General features: G+C 39.1%; 1 pseudogene; it reads left to right on the top strand.

Annotated features, from left to right (window-relative positions):
- The first annotated feature begins 1,501 nt into the window (after positions 1-1,501).
- Positions 1,502-18,463, top strand: LOC130135215 (fluoride export protein 1-like; annotated as a pseudogene).
- The last annotated feature ends 642 nt before the right edge of the window (positions 18,464-19,105 follow it).

Genomic DNA, 19,105 nt, shown 5'->3' with positions numbered 1-19,105 from the left:
CCAATTTCGTACTTCGAGAACTCGAAATTATTCTTAAGAACAGTGCTAGCTTAGACAATTGATCTTATTTTCATCTTCTTCAACAATTTTCAAATTGACGGTGATATGAAATCAGCCCTCATCCTCGCGACCCTATATCTAAGTGAAATACACTACCAATGACATGACAAGCCTAAATTTTCGAGCTGAACTTCTAAACCGGAGGAATCCTCATATTACGATTTCTCAGATGTTTTGTCCTTAGGTGCCACCAAACTTCTCCATCCCCATACCAACCCCTCCATCCCCCGCAGCCGCTGCGGCACGATCCGTCCAGGACCGTCACATCAGCGGCCTTGGTCCGCATGTCCTCAGCGAACTCGATGGAGAACTCCACCAGCTGTCCCTTGAAGAGGGTGCGGAAGCCGTCGGAGCGGTGGAGGTCTGGTGGACGAAGAGGTCGTTGCCGCCGCCATCGGGGGCAATGAAGCCGAACCCCTTCAGGGCGCTGAACCACTTGACCGTGCCAGAGGCCCGCTTCGGCTCCGTCATCGCGCACGCGCTAAAAAGCTTCTAGAAGCTCGGGGAAGAAGATTCGCCGACGGCTGGCCGAGCGAGTGGGGAGAGAGAGAGAGAGAAACGAGACAAGAACTAACTTCAGCTCACTCAACTGACAGTATGATCCGCTTTTCGCCTTTTTCTCTTTTGCCGTTTGCTTTTTGCAGAGGTGCGTGCTGGCCGTCGCCCTGGGGCGCGCGCGTCGGGCAGGTGGCGGTTGAGCGGTCGTCGGAAACGGACAGTTGGATCGGCGTCGACTGTCCATCTCGCTCGCTCTGGTTCGTTTCCCTTCGTTCGTTCTCGATTTTTGTTTTATGTATTTTCGGTTAAGTTTCAATGTTTCATGTGGCTTTTTGCCGATTTTATCCGGTACGGGGTCGAGGATGTTGCTCTCCACCCACATTTATCGGATTCCAGCCACGTCAGACCCAGAGAAACGTTACGGTGCGGCGGGGAAAATAAACTCCCTTCACTCCCACTTTTTTTTCTGACAAAAAAAAAATCCCACTTTTACCGGCTTTATATAACTACCCGAGATTTGCGATTTTTTTTTGGAAAAATTTCAAATAAAAACTTGAAGGGTTCTCATTTTCTTAAATAAGAGCATGAAGTGGACTTTGTGTCAAAAAAGGGCTAGTCTCAAATATGGGCCTGAAGTGGCCATAGCAGTTTCAAATAAGGGCTTAACATTGCCGATTGCCGGTCGGCAAAATATTCTGGCCAATCAAGGATATTTTCTTCCAAAAATAATTTTAATTTCTTTTTCTTTTTCTTTTTTCGTTTTCTTTTTTTTTTCTTTCTTTTTTTTTTTTTTCCTTTTTCTGGTTTTCCTTTTGTTCTTCTCTGGTTGCCACTGGTGGCCGGCGACCGGCGAAACTCGGAAAGGGTTGGACGAGGATCACCCTCTACCGATCTAGCAAGGGCCACCCTCACCGGCAACAGGCGAGGGATGCCCTCGACAGCCATGGGTGAGGTCGGCCCTCACCAGATTTGGGTGAGGTTCACCTTGCCAACTGTCGGTGAAGCCAATCTTGCCTCAGCGAGGCCACCCTCGAAAGTCACAAGCAAGGGCCGGCCTCACCTGGGCTAGGGTATCATCGACCATCCCTCGCCGGCAGCTAATAAGGCGACCCTTGCCCAGATCCGGCGAGGGAGACCTTGGCCCAACCCTTTTTGGGCTTCATCGGTGGCCGGTTGCTGGTCACCGAAACTGGCCACAAAGAGAAAATCAGGAAAAAAAAAAGGAAAGAAGAAAGAAGAAAAGGAAAAAAAAATTGAAAAAAAGTTGAAAGACAAAGTCTTTCTTTGAAACAAACACAGCAACTCCATGCTCTTATTTGAGAAAATGAGGGGCACTTCATATCATTATTTATAATTTTCTTTTTTTTTATGGGGTGTAGGGCGTTGTGTTCGAGGGCAAAATCTCCCGTGTTTCGGACAGCCTCGCCATTGGGTTGAGCACGGGCTATTTGGGAAGCCTCACTACTTTCAGTGGCTGGAACAAGAAAATGCTTGATCTGAGTATTGTTAATGGCCAGTGGGTGTTCTATGTTCTGGGCTTCCTCATAGGTAGGTCAGTTTGTCCTTCACGTCAGGCACATTAGAAAGCTTATAAATGGCTTCGAGAAGCAGCAAAAATGAACTCCACATGTTTCATGTATATAATATGACCAGTACCTGATATTATGGTACCGGTGTAGACCAAAATTGGGTTATGGTCCGATTCTGACCTGGTGATAGACACCAGGATTTTACAATATGTCATTGATCACCACAGTAAGTCTCGTTTCTTTTCTTTTTTTTTATGATAAATTGCAGGATGATAGTGACTATAAGAGCCTCTTATGTTGTGGTTTTGCTCCTCTCAGGTTTGTTTCTTGCAGCTTAATCCATCGTTTTCGGGGTAGAGACGGTGAAAGGTTTCGGATGGCTCTTAAAAAGGGTTCTCCCAAGTCCTAGAACCGGCGCTTCCCAGCCTTGCAGCAAATGGAGGACAAAGAGTATCGGGTGTGAATTGGAGGGGACAGCGCTAATGCTTTTGTTGCTAGGTTCTCAATGGGCTTTGAGCGGGAGATTTGTGAGGAAGGAATTGAGGGGAGGAACCGGCTGAGGCCAAGCTGTGGTTGGCTTGCATGGTTGCCCCTATAGGCGTGTGGTTGAGGTTGTCCTTGGCCTGACTCAATGGGCGCTGGCTTGGGAAAGCCCGTCTCTTGAAATGGGTTCCTTTGGGCACATTTCTTGCCAATGTCTCTGCAGCTTGTGTGATGGCAGGACTACTCTCTCTCTCTCTCTCTCTCTCTCTCTCTCTCTCTCTCTCTCTCTCTCTCTCTCTCTCTCTCTCTCTCTCTCTCTCTCTCTCTCTCTCTCTCTCTCTCTCTCTCTCTCTCTCTCTCTTCAAAGTGGTATTTAGATTACCAAGCTAATTGCTATGATACTGTTTACACCAAAAAACGATCAAGTCATCGACATGGATGAGCACGTGACTAACAGGTGACTAATATATGGACATTGTTAACACATTGTTGCTGACCACATCGATATTAGCACATCGGCAACACATGTCGATGGATGTCCTACCAATCATTTGTCAATATACGATGACGAATGATTAATAATTATCAACAAGTGTGCCGATGAGCGAAAGCCAGTGTACAATTTGCTGAATACGAGAGAAGTGTTGAGATAAAGTTCAAGGCCACTTGAGGACGAAGCAATTAAAACGATGGAGCAACTAACAGGCGTGTACACTAGGAGTATCGAGATATGATTGCAAGCTCAAGACCATCGTACTGGGCAATTGAGATTGTGAAGCAACTGACATGAAAGTGATTATGGGATCGCGAGAATGTGGGCACAAGACCTTCGAAAATGTAGGTGTACGGAGACAACTGGTGGAAACCTTTCGAGAAGTATGCAACCATTGGAAGGAGCAGCTTACAAATTAAGTCAATGCGAATATACTAGAGAAATAAATGACAACGATCAAAGACATCAAGAATTACATGGTTCGAAGAGCCACCATAATCAGAGAATTATAGCTATAATCGCTCACACGCTCGAATATTTTTCAAACCTAGATCAAACCCAAATAACGTCCCCACGGTCAAGTGTGTTGGTGCAATCCTTGTGTTTTCTTTTCTTGGCGCGGCTCCTTACTGAGAATCTATTGTGCGGCCGTTAATTCCACGAAAACCCATGGCGGATCAAGAACAAAAAGTCAGAGATGTCCTTTTAATTTTTTTTTTCTTTCTACCCATTATCTTCCTTGGCCATGGCCGGTCGCCGGCGACCGGCCACAGGCCAGGGCGTCGTGGCCATCGTCGCCGCCTTGGCCGCCTGCCTCGCCGCCGGCCTCGCCCAGATCTGGCAAGGCCGAGCCTTGCCGTCGTGACCCATGGCGAAGCCGACCTCGCCTTGGGTTGCGACGGCGAGGCTCGGCCTCGCCCGATCTGGGCGAGGCCGACCTCGCCGTGGGTCGCGACGGCGAGGTCGGCCTCGCCCAGATCTGACGAGGCTAAGCCTCGCCGTTGTGACCCACGGCGAGGTCGGCCCGCCGTCGCGACCCACGGCGAGGCTCGGCCTCGCCGATCTGGGCGAGGCCGACCTCGCCATGACCGACGGCGAGCCGCCTCGCCCAGGCGGCGAGGGTCCAGCCCTCGCCCTCGCCGGCAAGGGGACCCTCGCCTCCACGGCGGCCGGCGAGGGCCATGACGCCCTTGCCGGCCCTGGGCTGTGGCCGGTCGCCGACCGCCGGCCGCTGGCGACCGGCCACAACCCAAGAAGAGCAACACAAAAAGAAGAAAACAAAAAAAAGAAAAAGAAGAAAAAAAACTGATTCTCAAAATTATGCCGAGAAACAAGAAGCAACTTTTTTTTACTTCTTGTTTCTCTTCCAAAACTGATTCTGGGTACAAATTTTTGCAAAAATGTGCCCGGGAACAAAAAGTTTACCAAACGTATTTCTGTTCCCAAACTATTTCTGGGAACAAAAGAACAGAAATTTTCACTGTTTGGCACGTTACCAAACGGGCCCTTATAATCCACCTAACTTAAAGAAGACTGGTCCCAACTGAATATTTTAATTAGAAAATATGGCAAAATTGAAGTCCAACTCTTCTCGATCTCGGTCCAACTTAAATGGAAGATCACACCACCGTACTTCTTCTGCGTGTATATATATATTCATTATAATTTAAGATAATTATCCATAAAAAGCAACATCAAAGTTTGAACAAGTCAAAATCTTCTAACGAGTATGAGTTTCATACACGGCTCAAACTCTAATACCCCTGGGCATATACTAGAGGCCCCCCTCCTTTGCTATTGCGATCTAAATTTCTCAGGCTAATAGATTATTAAGTCTAAGCTTAACTCGGGCCCTCCCAAGCCCTACCAATTCGCAACTCAGAGTTTAAGTTTTTTTTAACATGCAAAAGTTTTTCATACTTGGAGTCGCCACTAATTTATTTGTGGTAGGTCGATTAGAAATCTAAATAAAACATAAGGAGATATGTTTTATTCTTACGAACCAAAGATTTTAAGCTCGGGGACTTGATTACGCTAGATTTAGTCTAACGCCCTTTCGGTACCTTTTCTTTTCAAAAAATATCTATGCAGGCAGTTTGAATCTATTTTATTACCTAATCACTAACATGTAAGGTGTTCATGCGGGTGCGCAAACCACCAATTTAACACCCAAGAAAGCAATAAATAAATTGCAAGATTAGGAGAATGACGTACCTTAATGCAACACAAGCATCTGCATTGTTAGTAGAAAATCACACAGACAATCCTAATATAATTTCTAATTAACAAAGCAAGGCACTCAAGATGTTCGTTATGGTTTGCGCTTTATTAAAATGCAAACTGACCTATATGCAATGATGTGCAACAAATGACATGCGATTAATGCAACCTAGCATGGGAACTATATGTCATGCGACGACGTGATCTAATTCTAATGACGGACAAATGATTTATTTTTGGTATTTTTCCAATGAAATTCGAAATTAAAAAAATGTCTAAAATAACACGCAATCTAACAACTTCTTTTTTGATATTTTTTTATTAAAATTCGAAATTAAAAGTTACTCAAATTAAGAATGCAATCTATCACAATCTATCCTAAAGTAACTCATTCTTTTGGGATTTTCATGGAAATTCGGAATCTTAAAATAACCTAAATAATCTATTAGGATTAGAATAACACCTAATTTAAACTAGGAAATAAATTATCTCAAGTCCTAATTTAAATTAAATAATTATCCTATCTTCTAGATACATTTAGGGTTCCCTAAACATGCAAAACTTCTAATTTAAATCCTAACTAACATATTTTTGGATTTTCTTTATTTTTAAAAAAAATAATCAAACAAAGATAACAACCGCATTCAAACAATCCACGCAATCCACAAGATTCTTCTTATCGAATTTGAATTAGGAAAAGAAATCAAATTAACAGTCATATCTATAGGGTTATAGATATCGACGGAAAACTGATTATTCGAATTTGGAAAGCGAATAATATCTATTATCGTATCCAAGTGATTATGGATAAGATAACGATTTTCCGTATCGCTACGTATCGTACCTTATGGATAAGGTCAGATAGTCGTCCAGATATGATGCCAAATTAGAAATAATTCCTAATTTTGAGTGTTTTAGAATATTGCGGATAGAGCAAACAATATCCCTAAGATTTAGCAATTCACCAAATATTCACAGAATATTTAAAACACCTAAACTAGGAATTTAAAATATTCTGAAAAAATATTGGATATCGATCATACATAATTTGACGGATATTTCCGATTCGAACTTGGATCGGACTCAGGCTTGCGGATCGGGATGGTGACCGACGGCGGGCGCGGCAGCAACAACACGGTGGCGCTTCGGTCAATCTGCAAAACAAAGACACGAGCCGCGCTGGTGTAGGGACGCCGCGGCCACACGAGCAACAAGGAACACCGGGATTAATTGGGGACGGCGGATGATGGCTCGCAATGGATCGCGAGTGGCGATACCGACGATTGATGGTTGACTGGGGGCGTAACCGCTGGAGTTGTCGTGGACGGTGAGGATGTGAACCGGGGCTGCAACTTCGTCACGGTTGGGCTCACGGTTTGCTGGAACGGACGTCACAAGTCTACTCCAATGTGTTGAACGTGCGTCCGTGTGTGAAGTCAATGCTTGAGATGGTCTTCTACGTGAATCACACTGAGGTATGAAGATGAGAATTGATGGAGAGTGGGCCCCCTTCATTGCACACGTTCCTCAATCTCTCGCTTGTATCTTCTACAGACGACACCCACTCTGAATTGTGGCTGCCTCTTCTTGACGCCCTCCCCGATGGACGTCGTTCTCTCTCTGTATTCTTGTAACTTCGCGGACAGGAGCTTCCAGATAGCGATAGCAGTGAACGTCGTCAAAAGCAAGTGACGAGCAACGGCGGTGCAACGTGAAAAGCACGGCCGAGAGAGAGCTCGGGGATGAGACAGTGAGGATCCAGCCGAGTCTCTCTTTTTTGTCTGCTCTCTCGTCTACGTGCATCTCTCCTGCTCTCCGAAATTGTGTTCTCCGAAAATTATGAGAGTCTCCTTTGATTATGACGCATAACGACATATTTATATCGCATACCTAGGTTAATTGACTGGGCTTTCTAATCCTAGTGGGCTTCAGCTTAGGCTTTATCATCTAATTTTATTTTAATTCTGAATGGGTTCAATTAATTTGAGCTTTTCTCTAATTAAGCTCAATGGGCTAATTTAAGCTCAAAATAAGACAACCAAGACCCATTGCCCCATCCTCTGAATGAGCGGAATTTCGTTCGGTGCCCGAGCTCGGTTTACATGATGAATTTTCAGCTTACTTGTCACCGCTGTTTCGATGTGGAATGCAATTAACCTATATGAACCTAAACTATATGCTATGCAATTTTAATATTTTTGTTTAGGAGTTAAAATTTAATCTCTAATTTTCTATGCAATTAATCACTAAATGGTTAATCAAAATTTAGGTGTCAACATCCGCGCTAATCAAACAACGTTATTTTCCAGTCTTGTAGTCTCCATTCGCGTCGTTGATTAAATTCCGGCGTGTATCTTTATCTCAGCATACTCGGGTTTTGTCGTCGATTAAATTTCGATAGAGTTTGTTTACATTTGGTTCACTTGTAATTGCTACAGTTTCCAAATCTTGTTGTCGATTACATTTTGGCATGGTTTGCGTTTGTGTAGTTTTGTTCGAAGTTGTTGAGGAAAATCCCTAATTAGTTTTGAAGAATGACAAAACAATATTTTACTGACCACAATTACACTTAAGTTATTTGATACAGGTAAATGCTGAGTCATCAGACTTAGTCGATGAAAGGACTTTGTTATCAGACTTTAAATTACTCGTCAGATTCAATAAGTGTTATTTTTGGCAAGTTTATGCAGGATAATCAAATTGATATTTCAAGATATTCTAATTGGCAATCACAAGATCGTTACTTAAACACGAAGAACTACATTTATGGAAACCTTGATTTGATTGTATGGGCGATCAAATCACCCAGAGATAATGGTTCTTCTTTTAACGGCTATGCATTTTCTTTTTGGAAAGTTTCTCCAACAGGTTGATTTGGAGATCAATCCTCTGAAGACTGTCCAACGGATAGATTGGAATTAGAGGAGTATAAAAGGAGTGCAAACGCCGTACAAGAAGAATAACCAGAATCGAGAATTCCAAAATCTGAATAGAGCTTTGATCTTACACATTTGTGATTACTGTATTCTACGTTGTTACTTTAGAAAGAAAATTACTTGAATGAAGAGTGTACGTGATAGTGCAGTCTATCATCTAAGAAGCACTGCTCTTGTAATCTCTTGATGATTCAATAGTGAAACACAGCCAACAGGCTGCCAGCGTGGAGAGTGGACGTAGGCTTGATAAAGCCGAACCACTATAAAGATCTGTATGCAGTATTCTCTATCCCTAAACTTTCATTTATTATTACTGACATTATACTGCATACATATCTGTCAAATAAGTTCGTTAAAACATCATCTTAGTCATCAGACGCAATCATCTGACGACAACTTATATACATGTTTGTCATACGCATCCATCTGACATTGTTCATACGAGTTGTTGACCTCAACTATTTTTATTTCGCACATTTAAATCATTCAATTTGATAAAATCACCTATTCACCCCCATCTAGGTAAAAGCACTAGCCGTAACAATTGGTATCAGAGCCTAATGCTCATTTTTCTTTGAAGTGTTATTTTACTTCTGAGCTAACGATTCTTGATGGCTAGTAATATTGAGTTAGGTCACAACAACAGACTGCCTTATTTCAATGGAACTGAGTACAGTGTATGGGAAAACAAGACGAAGACATTCATCTTGGGAATAAATCAAGATATATAGGACATCGTTGAACATGGAATCATTCCAAATGTTTCAACCGAAACAAAATCCCCAGAAACTTCAAAAGGGCAAAATGAGACACCTTCTGCCGAAGGAATTAGAGAGCAAATCAGACCTCAAGCTTTACCTCTCTCGGCCAAGGAAATTTCCAAAAGGATCCATCTGGATGCAAAGATCAAAATGGCCATATACAATGGTCTAGCAAGTGTTGAATATAAACGAATTGCAAATCTAAAAACTGCAAAAGAAATTTGGGATCGTCTCAAGCTTGTTCATGAAGGAACATAGAGAGTCAAGGAGACAAATCTCAACATTCTCCTTGGGCAGTACGAGTCCTTCACTTAGAAACCAAATGAAACAATTTCCGAGATGCAGAGTAGATTCACTGAGATTGTAAATGGGCTTGAGTTCCAAAACAATCCCATCTCAAAACCTATGAAGGTGAACAAGTTGCTGAGAGCTCTTTCAAAAGAGTGGTACAACATCAAAGTTTCTATTCGAGAAACTCAGGGGATCAGACCACTCACGGTGGACGAACTTATCGGAACTCTTCAATCCTATGAAATTGAAAAGTTTTTAGAAACTGAAGAACCCAAAGGTAAAAAGTCCATTACTTTAAAAACTAACATTGATTCTGATGACACATACAGATTTAGATGAAGATGAAGATGAAGAGTTGGCTCTAATGGTCAAGAAACTGAGAAAGATGACAAAGAAAGTGAAGATGAATAAATCAAAAAAGCAATTCAAGAATTCTGAGTCATCAAAGACCAAGAAGCTAGACTTTCAGAAGAAATCAAGTGCCGAAGATGAAGACAACAAGGACGTGATATGTTTCCACTGCAAAAAGAACGGATACATAAAGCCAAAATGTCCTCTTCTAAAAAAGAATAAAGGAAAGTATGAACGATATAAAAAGGCTTTCAAAGCTGAAACATGGAGTGATTCAGAGGATGATGAAAGCGAACAAGAGTTTGCCAATATCTGTTTGATGGCAAATTCAGACTTAGAATCAAGTTGTGATGAAGAAGATGAAGTAAGTATTTCCAATATTCCTGAAGCAGTTGTAAATTATATTGATGAGTTAGTTTCTGTTAATAAAACTGCTTTAAAAAAGATTTCTGTATTTAAGGAGATTTTAACTTTAAAAAGTGCAACTCAAAACAAGGAAATTGATGAGTCAATTGCATATGAAAATGATTGTTTAAAAAAGGAAAACAATCTTTTAAAACAGCAAAATATTTCGCAAAAGGATAAGATTGATTTTTTGCAAAAAGAATTTAATCATATCAAGGAGAATAAAGATTTTCTTGAAAATAAAAATGATTTATTGAAAAAGAAAATTTCTGATATGAAAAATATTTCTAAGGAAAGTTTTGATCGCATCTCTAATGAAAAAGAACTTCTGAAAAATGAAATTTCTAATATAACCAAGAAATTCTCAATGGGTTCGAAAAATCTTCAACATATTTTATCAATTCAAATTCCTTATTATAATAAATTAGGTTTGGGTTTTGAGAAAAATACTGAATTGAAAAATACTTTTCCAAATGTCAAAGAAAGACTAAAGAAAAGACCTCCCAAATTTGTGTATCAAAATCACTTTCAAAAGCAGTTTGTGAAATTCAATGGTCAAACTTCTCATAAGTGCTCAAATTGCGGTGATTCAAATCACTTTAAGAGTGACTGTCCTAAGGTTTGGAGATCTGTTCAGAGAGATATTCTGAGAATGATTGATTCTAATTAAAATGGACCCAAGAAAATATGGGTACCAAAGAAAAAGCGAGTTACTTATCTTTTGCAGGTATCAAAGAAAAGAAAGAACAAGTGGTATCTTGACAGTGGTTGCTCAAGACACATGACCAGCGATCCTCTGAAATTTATCCAGTTAGAAAGAATTAAAGGAGGAAGTGTATCCTTTGGAGGCAACAACAAAGGAAAAATAATTAGCAAAGGAACTGTTAGAATCGAAAATCTCATCATCAACAAAGTCTCACTAGTTGAAGGTTTGAACTTCAATTTAATTAACATCAGTCAATTATGTGATATTGGTTACAGAATCACTTTCCAAGAAAACAAATGTTCTGGGATAAGTAAAGACAACAAGCAATCATTTACGAGTCGAAGACATGGAAACATTTACCTACGAGACACGAAGTCTAACGACTTGCAATGTCTCGTTTCCATAAAAGAAGAATCTGATCAGTGGCACAGGAAGCTCGGACACATAAGTGTCAAGTTGATTTCCAAAATAGCTTCAAAGAAACTCATCAAAGGACTGCCATAATGAAAATTCAAGAGCACTGAGTTATGTTCAGCTTGCTCTAAAAGTAAACAGGTAATAAGTTCATTTAAATCAATAAACTATATCAGCACTAACCGAGCTTTGCAGTTGCTTCATATGGATATTTTTGGACCTACTCAAACTCTAAGTCTTGGAGGTAAGAACTACTGTTTAGTTATTGTAGACGATTATTCAAGATTTACTTGGGTATTCTTTTTGGCTCATAAAAGTGAAACATTTGAATATTTCTCAAAATTTTCCAAAAAGGTACAAAATGAAAAAGGTTATACTATTTCGAGCATTAAATCAGATCATGGAAGAGAATTTGAAAATCAAAATTTTTTTAATTTCTGTGATGAAAATGATATTCAACATTCTTTTTCCTCACCCTATACTCCTGAACAAAATGGACTAGTTGAAAGAAAGAATAGAACTTTGCAAAAAATGACTAGAACTCTTCTATTTGAAAACAAAACTCCAGCATATTTTTGGGCTGAAGCTATATCAACAGCCTATTATATTTCAAATAGAATTTTTCCAAGACAAATTCTTGAAAAGACCCTTATGAATTGTTCAAAGGTAAAATTCCTAATGTCTTGTACTTTCGAATATTTTGATGTAAATGTTTCATTTTCAAAAATCCTAATGATCGTGTTGGTAAATTTGATGAAAAGTCAGATGAAGGAATCTTTCTTAGATACTCAACAACAAGCAAGGCTTACAGAGTATACAATAAAAATACTCAAACAGTGGAAGAATCATTAAATGTCAAGTTTGAAGATTCAATTCAGACTCAACAAGATGACTCTGACACTCAAAATCCAGTATTTGAAGAATCTGACAAAGCATATGATGAATTGACAGTAGATGGAAATGATCATAATCAAAGATCTGATGAAGCTCGGGAATCATCAAACCAACAAGACAATGAAGAATCATCAAACTTCAATGATGAAAACGATGAAAGATTCAACAAAAGCTGGAAGCAAAAATCCAGTCATTCCAAAGACCTCATCATTGGAAATTTAGATGAAGGAATCAAAATCAGAGTAAAAGCAAAAGAAGTCATAAATACGTTGGCGCTCATTTCTGAAGTCGAACCAAAGAATGTCGAAGATGCCTTGAAAGATGAAAGCTAGATTGAAGCCATGCAAGAGGAACTTTTACAATTTCAGATCAATCAAGTATGGGAACTTGTTCCTAGACCCAAAAATCACTCAGTTATTAGAACAAAATGGGTATTTCGAAATAAACTGGATGATCAAGGAAAAGTCGTCAGAAATAAAGCAAGACTTGTGGCCAAAGGATATTCACAAGAGGAAGGAATAGATTACGATGAAACGTATGCTCCAGTGGCCAGGTTAGAAGCAATAAGAATTTTACTAGCATATGCTTGTTTATATGATTTTAAACTATTTCAGATGGACGTCAAAAGCCAATTCTTGAATGGCTACATCAAAGAGGAAGTATATGTAGAACAACCTCCAAGTTTTGAAGATCCTCACATGCCTGATCAGGCATATACTCTCAAGAAAGCATTATACGGTCTCAAACAAGCACCACGTGCTTGGTATGAAAAACTGAGCAGCTTTCTGGAACAAAATAAATTTACAAAAGGTAATGTAGACACTGCCCTATTCATCAAAAGAAAAGATAAATATATTTTAATTATTCAAATCTATGTAGATAACATTATTTTTGGTTCTACAGATAAAAAATTGTATAAGAATTTTTTTAAAATGATGCAAAGTGAATTCGAAATGAGCATGATGGGTGAGTTAACTTTCTTCCTTAGATTACAGGTTAACCAAACAAAAAATGGCACCTTTCTTTGTCAAGAGAAGTATGACAGGGAAATTGCGAAAAAGTTTGGTTTGGTAAATTGCAAAAAGACAGAAACTCCAATGTCATATTCCATTAATCTAGACAAAGATGAAAAAGGAAAACCAGTAGATAAAAAATTATATAGAAGCATGATTGGCTCACTTTTATAGTTAACTGCTTCAAGACCAGATATTCTGTTCAATGTTTGTTTGTGTGCAAGATTTCAGTCAGAAGCAAAGGAATCTCATCTTACTGCAGTCAAATGAATTATAAAATATGTTGGCACCAATCCTACACTAGATTTGTGGTATCCAAAGGGATCAAATTTTACTCTTATTGGATATTCTGATGCTGATTATGCTAGTTGCAAGATAGACAGGAAGAGTACTTCTGGAACATGTCAATTACTAAGACACATGCTTGTTTCATGGTATTCAAAGAAGCAACAAACCGTAGCTCTTTCAAAGGCAGAAGCAGAATACGTCTCACTTGGAAGTTGCTGTGCTCAAATCCTTTGGATAAAACAACAATTGAAAAACTTCAATGTCAAAGACTCAACTGTGGAGATCAAGTGTGACAATACCAACGCCATTAATCTGACCAAGAATCCTATTCTGCATTCAAGAGCTAAGCATATCGATATTAAACATCATTTTATTCGTGATCATGTTCTAAAAGGAGATATCAATGTTCAATTTATAGACACTAAATAGCAATTAGTTGACATTTTTACAAAACCTCTAGAAAAGAAAAGTTTTGAGATTATTAGAGATAAACTGAACATTATTAATCCGTTTTATTGAGCTATGCAGTATAAACTTACATTGCATCTGATGACTTATTTGATCAAGAACATATTTGAAGTGTCTGGTTTTGGCACGCAACTCATCTTTTAAAAGGTATGTATCTCTCATATATTTTGAATGATATGATTGTTTGAAATAAGTTGTCTTAATCGAAACCATTTGGGAATTAAAATCCCAAAATTTTCGAAATATAATTTCCGAAATTTCCATTAACCGTCAATGGACAGTTTCCAAAAAGGGTTTTGTAAGAACCGATATATTGCACTTCTCAGTTTAAACCCTTTTTCTTCTTTTCTCTCGTTATCACTCTCTGCGAACACACGATTTCCTCACTGAAACCCTAAAAATCCCATCTTTCTCTTCCGAAACCCAAAAATTTCTTCAATGGCGCCTAAATCGACCTTTGAATCAAAGAAAAGAATCAAGGGCTCCAGAAGATCAAATCGTCTCACGGAAATGTTCACCAAGGCAAAACAAGATCGAGAACCAGAGAAGATCGATATCTCTGACACGGGTTCTGACAAAGAGTTGTCTAAAGGTAATAAATCTCCAAGAATCCCTGTTCATGAACGTGATCGTTTTGTTAGAGCAAGGCAACTGATAAAAATCATAAAAATACTTCGAGAAAATCGGAGTGACCAGAGCACTGTCAATGCATTATGTAAGACACTAGGTTTTCTGTCTGAACAAGAAATTGTGGATAAATATGAAAGGGGTATGAGGATTGGAAGAACACCGGTTTCTGAAAAGGGTACAGTACTTAAAGAGACATCTAATGTTAAGAAAACCCCTACGACAGAGAAGAAAGAGATTTCTAGAAAAGGAAAAGAGAAAATAGGGGAACAGTCGAATGTTGGTGGAGATGAATCTGTTGGTGAGGAGGAACTCCAAATTGTAGAAAAAAGCAAGAACATAGACTCTAGGAAGGAGGATAATGATGAGAAATTATTCACTGAGTTTGTGCCTATTTCTGGAATTCCCCCTGATGATAAGAAAAGAGACAGTTTGTTCAGAAATAAAACACATCAGATTACTTACAACTCTCTCTGAGTCAGAGGAATCATGAATAACAGAGTAGTAGACTTCAATTTCTTTGAAAACTTCAATATCAAGATTCAAACGCTGATTGAAAATCTTGATTTTCAGATAATGTGCTCTCTTTCCCACAAGGTTTACCCCGAACTCACTGCTTACTTCTATTCTAATCTATCTTTCAATTCTCCTACTGAGATTGAATTCTCTATTTTTCAACAAGATTATAAGTTAACAGCCTTTGATCTCTCTGCCATTTTAGGAGTAAAATATACTGAATTTTCTCTTATTTCTACCACTTCTGATTCGGCATACCGATCTCTGTCTGGTAACTCATCTTTCGTCAAAGGTTCCACATCTCATGTATCTCACATTCTCTTTCGTCTCAACTCCATTGTCCTGCACAAAATCATCATAAACTGTCTCAGATTCAAAGGATCTTCCAAAACTAATGTCTCTAGATATGAGGCAAAGCTGATTTGGGCAATTCAAAACACCTTTCCTATATCTTTGTCCCATTTGATCCTTCTATAAATGTACAGACCTGTTAAGAAGAACAAAGGTCAACTTCCTTATGGAGCTCTGATCATTGCCATTTTTGAATTCTTCAAAATTCCCATTCCTGATAAACTCAAAGGTAAACCTCTTCAAATTATGACTGTAGGGAAACTTATGATGACTAAGATGGGATATAGGTTTGATGAAGAAAGTTGGAAGGATAAGAAGGGTAAGATTATTCCAGTCGAGCTGATGAGTGAACAGAACAAGAGTTTTATTAATATACTTCATGAATCTGATGAGGAGGAGTTGATCGAACCTCTAGTGAGAAAGAGAAAAGTGAAGCAAACTGCCTCAAGATCAGACATACCAGCCAAAAGAAGACAAGCAGTGGCCAGTGATTCTGATGAAATGGAGATATCAGATGACCATTTTGATGAGCAATCTCAAGCTGATAACAGAAGCCTTGAGGAAATAAGGTTTACGCAATGGCTACTTAATCAAGAAGCCAAGCATAAAGCTCATGCAGATAGGCATGCTACAACTCAGCTCGAAATTCAAAGGCTGCGAGATGAGGATGAAAGCTTGATACAATCACTTAGTGATCTCATCAACAAAATTGTAATGGAAAATCAGCAAGAGCAAATGACCACTGTAGAGAAAGAAACTGACGATATGCAGTTCTACGGAGAAGGACCCTTTAGGAGAAAGGGGGAGATTGAGCATGAACATGTTATAGAGGCTGAAATGCAGGAGTATGAGCAAGATAATGCTCAAAATGTTGAAGAAAATAGCTTTGATCCGGCTGACATTTAGGAGGAGCAAAATCAGAATGCACAAGAGGCAGACCCTTCAGAAGCAACATCTGCAGATTTCCCTCTTGAAGGAGATGAACATGAAAATGTTCCATCTGAAGTTCAACAGAAAGGAAAAGAGAAGGTCGTAGAATCTGTTGACATTCAGACCACAAACACTCCCTCTAGATACAATATCTCCTCATCTATGTCAGATCATGCAGCTATTACATATCTGAGGTGGAGGCAAGCTGCTATTCAGAATGAAGTCAGGGAACTCCGAAACGAACTTAAAGAAGGAATCCAGGAGCTCAAGGACTTGATGGAAGCAAGAATTAACAATCTAAAGGTACAAGTCAGAACTGATGTACAAATTGCAGCAATTCACACTGCCAATATTGAAGGATAGATTCATCAGCTCTCATCACATATTGAGCAACGATTGAACCAACTTTCTAGCTTCAGTCTTGTCCAAGTGCCTTTCCCACCTGCACCTTTTGGACCTTCTTCATCTGAATCCTCTAGACCCTCTGCCCCTCCAGCAAATCAGCAAAACTGATCACATATCTTCCCATCAATTCATTTCTGAGCTATTTGTTTTAGTGTTCCATATTTGTTTTTGTAATGTTGGCGTGAACTTTGGATATTGACTTGTGTTTCGACACTGGTTGTTATACTCTTCAGTTGAACTCTTATTGCATTTTTATTGATTATGCTATTGCTACTTATTCTTTCTGCTGATGTCAAAAAGGAGGAGAAGTATTCTAAAAATTGAATATGCAAGTGGCGTGAGTAGTAAAATGAGAACTGATATACTTAAATATCTTGCTTTATATGCTTTGAATATTATATATGTTATATCATCTGAATAGACTATTTTGTTCACATAAATATTTCTAAAGCATGTGAATAGTTTTGTCATCATAAAAAAGGGAGAGAATGTTGAGGAAAATCCCTAATTAGTTTTGAAGAATGACAAAACAATCTTTTACTAACCACAATTACATTTAAGTTATTTGATGCAGGTAAATGCTGAGTCATCAGACTTAGTCGATGAAAGGACTTTGTTATCAGACTCTAAATTACTCGTCAGATTCACTAAGTGTTATTTTTGACAAGTGTATGCAGGATAATCAAATTGATATTTCAAGATATTCTAATTGGCAATCACAAGATCGTTCCTTAAACACGAAAAACTACATTTATGGAAACCTTGATTTGATTGTATGGGCGATCAAATCATCCAGAGATAATAGTTCTTCTTTTAACGGCTATGTATTTTCTTTTTCGAAAGTTTCTCCAACGGGTTGATTTGGAGATCAATCCTCTGAAGACTGTTTAACGGATAAATTGGAAGTAGAGGAGTATAAAATGAGTGCAAACGTCGTACAAGAAGAATAACCAGAATCGAGAATTTCAAAGTCTAAATAGAGCTTTAATCTTACACACTTGTGATTACTGTATTCCACGTTGTTACTTTAGAAAGAAAATTACTTGAGTGAAGAGTGTACGTGATAGTGCAGTCTATCATCTGAGAAGCATTGCTCTTGTAATCTCTTGGTGATTCAATAGTAAAACACAGTCAATAGGCTGCCAGCGTGGAGAGTGGACGTAGGCTTGATAAAGCCGAACCACTATAAAAATCTGTGTGCAGTATTCTCTATCCCTAAACTTTCATTTATTATTACTGACATTATACTGCATACATATCTGTCAAATAAGTTCGTTAAAACATCATCTTAGTCATCAGATGCAATCATCTGACGACAACTTATATACAAGTTTGCCATACGCATCCATTTGACATTGTTCATATGAGTTGTTGACCTCGACTGTTTTTATTCCACACGTTTAAATCATTCAATTTGATAAAATCACCTATTCACCCCCCTCTAGGTAAAAGCACTAGCCGTAACAGAAGTAAAGTTGTTGATTCCCTTGTTTGCCTGGATATTTTCTGTCTAGAGTTGGTGCGGAACCCATCTCCTCTAGTAAAAAGCGGAGAACGGCTTTTGTGGTGAAAGGTAGTTCGTCGCGTGAGAAATTCCGAAGAAACAAATTCACTTACTTTGCACAGGTCAAACTTAAGCATAGTGACACTATTATCACAGCCACAGAATTAGGATTCTTGGGCTGTCTAAGTACGATCTCGACGTTCATTGCCGAGTTCCATGCGATGAGACAGAGCAAGTATCCTTGGCGAGCTTATGCGTATGCCTTCGGCTGCGGAATTCTCATGTACAAACTACCAATTTGGATTAAGAGCTGTGATTAGAATTTTCTGGTGCCTCATATGCTGAACATAGAAGAGAGACTGGATTAACTGTGCCGTCTTCTGCAAACGGTTGAATGTGTAAGGAGTGGATCTATGGGCTGTCTAAGTAAAACTGCCGTAGGTGTCTCGTTTGGCTCCCAGATTCTCATATACAATCTACCAAATTTGGATTGAGATCTGTGACTAGAAATCTTTTCAGAGAGTTGAATACTGAACATAGAATCTGACAAAAAAAAAGAAGAATACTGAACATAGAAGAGAGACTTGGTGGATGAACTAAGTGCCATCTTACTTTCAAACAGTCGAAGGACTGTTGATTTGTCACGTATTAGAAGCATCTTTAAAGATGCAAACCGCCTCGTCTAATTAGGAAATCATCTTTCAGAAAGTTGAAACCAAAGCATGTTGCTTTTTTCCTGGATTCTTAATTCCACCCTTATTAGTAGTATGATGAGATTAAGAAAGTGATGGAGAAGCAACAAAAGCTTCCATATCAAGGAATTAGAAGGGAAAAATCTACAAACCTAGCAGCTCATTTCGGATCGGTTCTGAATTTGCGATGCTTTGAGAAATAGAAAAAGGTGTAACGCATATAGTGGCCCAGGCACGTCAAAAGAAGAGGTCTAGACGGCCTCACCTATC

This window comes from Syzygium oleosum, unplaced genomic scaffold (genome assembly GCF_021117445.2).
Source record: "Syzygium oleosum isolate NSW1041296 unplaced genomic scaffold, Sole_v2.1 Sole_v2.02, whole genome shotgun sequence".
NCBI lineage: Eukaryota > Viridiplantae > Streptophyta > Magnoliopsida > Myrtales > Myrtaceae > Syzygium > Syzygium oleosum.
Note: the sequence above shows the minus strand (reverse complement) of the source record. Positions and strands in the feature narration are given on the sequence as shown.